This window comes from Scyliorhinus torazame, chromosome 5 (assembly GCF_047496885.1).
Source record: "Scyliorhinus torazame isolate Kashiwa2021f chromosome 5, sScyTor2.1, whole genome shotgun sequence".
Classification (NCBI taxonomy): Eukaryota; Metazoa; Chordata; class Chondrichthyes; order Carcharhiniformes; family Scyliorhinidae; genus Scyliorhinus; species Scyliorhinus torazame.
In genome coordinates this window covers 73,621,400-73,626,502 of record NC_092711.1, presented here as the reverse complement: position 1 = coordinate 73,626,502, position 5,103 = coordinate 73,621,400, and positions in this window count along the sequence as shown.

The following is a 5,103-nucleotide window of genomic DNA, read 5'->3' as shown; positions in this document are numbered from 1 at the left end:
AAACAAAGTCTGCACTGTCGGTGGATCACTTTTATACTGTGAATCTAGCCTCTGAAAACTGGCCTAATCCAATGAACTAACGGTTAGTCCCGGATATGGAGAGATTTTCTGATTAGAAGAGGTTGAGTTGTTTGGGCCTGTACTCATTGGAGTTGAGACGAATGAGAGGTGACCTTTTTGAGACATAAGCATTCTCAGGGGGGTTGACAGGGTAGATGCTGAGAGGATGTTTCCTCTTGTGGGAGAGTCCAGGACCAGAGGGCATAATCTCAAAGTAACGGGTCTCAAATTTAAGACAGACATGAGGCGACATTTCTTCTCTCAGAGCGCAGTGAATCTGTGGAATTCTTTAGCTGTGCAATCATTCTGTCTCTGGAGTTTAACCATAAAAAGGCAAAGGTGAAGGTGTGTTTACCCGGATGGGCCGCTTGGTGGCGCAGTGGCTCTTTCACTGAGGGGCCTTGAGTTCAGACACATCCCAGACAGGACTGGTGAGAAATATCTGTCTGGGAAAAGGGAGAAAACTGTGTAATCGGGGAAATGGAGCGGTGCCGATGGGCCTGAGAGAAAGGAGTTCAGACAAGTCTTATTTTCTTCATTTTTCATTCAATATTTATTAAAATTTCAGAGAAAATATTCCACAAAAGTTTATTTTGAAGTTGACGAAAGGAAACATAACGATTGAGGGTCACAGTGAGAATAGAACACATGCCCTCTGAGCTGCCAAATGTATGTACAACTGTAACAGACACCAGAAAGAGAGAACAGGAGCTCAATATAAAGGGAAGGCCAAAGTTATGAGTAAGGAACGAGATAAATTACTTTACTTAGATATTGAGGGAAATTATTAGCTACAATTACATTACAGCCAAAATTATCTCGGACATTTCAAACTGGGAAACAGAAATACTGTCCAAGATTGTCTCAGTTACAGATGCAGAATAATAAACTGAGAAGATTTTACTGTTCGAGTCACCAAGAGGAGATATTGCATTTGTGTCACACACAGATCATAATAAACAGCTGAGGAAAATCTACAGCGTCCGAACGTCAACCGATCACTTGATCTGTAAAAGAGAGAGAAAATGATGAAGCAGATGTTTATGATCGGGGACATTGATGTTAGAGTTTTCAATCAATCAAACATTTAGAGATTTTTGAAACGGCTTCTGTCAGTTTGAAGTGTGAGTGGATTGAATCTTCTCACCTTCACCAGAGTGACTGCAGCGCTGTAGGAAATGCTCAGGAAGAACAGGGTGATGAATGTGGAAGCGGTTGTCCAGATGTTCCCGTTATCATCCTCATCGTCTTCAGTCCAGGTGTGGTCTGTGGTATCTATGAGGATAGAGCCAAATAAATATAATTAGATTGTTTATTAATCCACGATTTATTTTTATATTCTCGTTTCATTTTCTCCCGCTGCTAATTTATTCTTTAATATATTTGTCATTGCATATCTACTGTTGCGTTCATGACTCTCAGAAATTGATGTCTTTAACTTTTTTTTCTAATTAAGGGGCAATTTAGCATGGCCAATCCACCTACCCTGCACATCTTTGGGTTGTCGGGGTGAGACCCACAGGTCATGGGGAGAATGTGAAAACTCCACCGGGACAGAGACCCAGGATCGGGATGAACCCCAGGTCCATGGTGGCGTGAGGCAGCAGCGCTAACCACTATGCCACCGTGCCGCCATTGCCTGACGTTTGTGTTTGTTCCTTAGCTTTTGTGTCTGTGTCGATGCGAAGTTCCGTGTTTTGATTTACTCCTCTGTTTGTCCAGATGTCTGTGTAGGTTCACTGTGTGTTCATCGTGTCAATGAGTATTGGTCTGTGTATTTGTGTGTCAGCGCTTGTGTGTGATTTTTTTTTTCATAGAATTTACAGTGCAGAAGGAGGCCATTCGGCCCATCGAGTCTGCACTGGCTCATGGAAAGAGCACCCTACCCAAGGTCAACACCTCCACCCTATCCCCATAACCCAGTAACCCCACCCAACACTAAGGGCAATTTTGGACACTAAGGGCAATTTATCATGGCCAATCCACCTAACCTGCACATCTTTGGACTGTGGGAGGAAACCGGAGCACCCGGAGGAAACCCACGCACACACGGGGAGGATGTGCAGACTCCGCACAGACAGTGGCCCAAACCGGAACTTTGTTTGTCTTCTTTCAATGTGTATATATGTGTGATATATTGTATGTATATGTGTTGAAATCTATGTTTATATATTATTGCCTGTGTTAATATGTGTTTATACTTTCCTGTCTAGCAATATATGTGTTAATGTGTCTTTTTGCGTTCAACATGCATGCCAGTGTCTTAATGTTTGTGCCTGGATAAATGCGTGTGTGTGTCTGTGTGTGTCAATGCGTGTATTTCATCACAGAATCATCATCATATAATCCCTACAGTGGAGAACGAGGCCATTCGGCCTATTGAGTCTGCACCGACCCTTCGAAAGAACACCCTACCGAGGTGCACGGTGCACGCCCTGCCCTATCCCCAGAACCTCGTAACACCACCTAACGTTTTGGGCGCGAAGGGGTGATAGAGCATGGCTAATCCCCCTAACCTGCACATCTTTGGACTGTGGGAGGAAACTGGAGCACGCGGAGCAAACACGGACACGGGAGAGTGTGGAAACTCAACACGGACAATCACCCGAGGCTGGAATTGAACCCGGGTTTGTGGCGCTGTGAGGCAGCAGTGCTATTTGTGCGTTGATGTTTGTTTATAACTATCTATTGCTGTGTATTGACACCTCCATGTGTATTCATGTGTGTTTGTATGAGCGTGTGTACGAATCTGTTAATATGTGACTACGTGTGCCCATTAGTGTGTTAATGTGGATTATTGTCTCTGTTTTAATGGAAATATTTCTGTCATTGTGAAATTGTGCGATTGTGGGCGGCACGGTAGCACAGTGGTTAGCACTGTTGCTACACAGCGCCAGAGTCCCAGGTTCGATTCCTGGCTTGGGTTACTGTCTGTGCGGAGTCTGCATGTTCTCCCTGTGTCCGTGTGGGTTTCGTCCGGGTGCTCCGGTTTCTTCCCACAGGTCCCGAAAGATGTGCTTGTGAGGTAATTTGGACATTCTGAATTCTCCCTCTGTGTACCCGAACAGGCGCCAAGAGTGTGGCGACTAGGGTTTTTTCCACAGTAACTTCTTGCAGTGTTAACATAAGCCTACTTGTGACAATAAACATTATTTTTACTATTATGTATATATAGTTGCTTACAGTTGTGTTTCATATTCTTGTGTCAGTCTGCTTGTCTGGTTTTATATGTTTGTGTTTGCATATTTGTGTATCTGTGTGGACATGTGGATGTATGTGCATGTTTGTGCATGCCGGCTTGTGTGTGTGAATTTGTGTGTGTGTGTACACGAGTGTCTCTGTGTACATAAACGTGTGCTTTTTTGTGTTTATGTGCATGTTTGTAAATTTTTGTTTGTTTATGTGTATATGTATGCATGTGTTCCTATGTGTACATCTATGTATGTGTTTGTGTCTATGTGTGCTCATGTATATGGTTGTGGGTGGGTGTACGTGTGCCTGTATGTTTAGTGTTTGTGTCTTTATCTGTCTGTGTATTTGTATCAGCTGCCTGTAGCTTTGCCAGTTGTGGGTATTATTGGTACCGATGTAGAATATGTTGAACTTTCTGCTTATAAATGTGTTTTGTGTGAGTTGCAAGCTGACATCATTGACCGAATGCAAAAATACAAGGAGGTGCCTCAGGAGAGAACACTGAAAACCCAGGGAGAATTCAATCACCATCTGGATTTGGATTTTGGGAAATCAGTTGTTGCATATGGATAAGAGGAACAAGGGTGCTAAAAAAAATATGTTGCGTGAATAGATAGTTTAAGAACATCTTTAGCATGATGGGTTTTTAAAATCTTCAACCAGTAAGCTACAAGCCGTCTTGTAATGTCAGTAACTGAGTCCTTAGTGTAGAGACACATCCACTCCCAAATTCCCTGCTTGGGGAGTAGGTGGATAGTGATTTAATAGTCTCTCCCTCTCTGGCCAGCTGAACAAATTCTCTTTGGGTTCCCCCTGCTGAGGAGGTGGAGATACAGTGAGTTCACTCATCACCTTCCTCCTCTTTTGGTCGGGAAAGTGGAGGTAAAATGGGTTTATATTGCCCATCCCTCTCTGTTGGGGAAGTGGGCGGACAGTGCATTTATTTAGGCCCTCCCCCTTTCTTTGTTGGAAGCGGCTGTACAGTGAATCAACTAATGCCCCAGCTCCTTGGTGGGAAAGTGGGGGTACAGGGTTAATTAATGCTCCTCCCCCACTATTTGTTGGGGCGTGGTGATACACTGGATTAACTACTGCCCCCCATGCTTTGGTGTGGAAGTGAGGGGTATAGTGGGTTCACTAAGTCCCTTCCTCTTTGTTAGGGAGTTGGGGTGCAGGGCATTAGCTAACGTCCATTCCCCACTCTCTGTTGGAGAAGTGGGGATGCAGTGGATTAACTATAACCCCCCCCCCGTCTTTGTTTTGGGAAGTGTGGTTGCAGTGGATTAATTTATGCCCCTTCCTCTCTCTTTTGAGGAAGTGGCAGGAGAGTGCATTAACTAATGCCCCTCCTCCTGTCTCTGTGGGGGAGGTGGGGGGACAGTGGATTACCTAGGGGCTCCTACTGATTTTGTAGGAGAGGTGGAGATATAATGGATTAAACATTTCCCTTTCCCCTCTCCTTGATGGGTGATTGTTGGTCCTTGTTTCTGTTTGATTCTCAATTTAGTTCCCAGTGGGTGTGATGCAGCAATTTTAAGCTGACATCAATTTTAAAGGGATGGGCAATGGGAGAAGCAGGAACACCGAGATCTAAATGTGATGTGTTTGTCTGTCTGAAATGGGAAAGTGTCCGATTTCTCCTCAGCGAGAAGAAAGTCAATGAATATATTTTGTGAATCCTGCAATGAATGAATTTTACTCTGTCTCCAACCCAGGGTGTATCTGAGCTGGGAGCTCTGGTTGTATGAGACCTGGGGCTGAGACCTGTAGAAATCCGGGTCTCATTGAACAGATCTAATATCAGCAAAGTGGAAGCTCCATTAATTAAGCGGCTGTACATTTAAATCACAA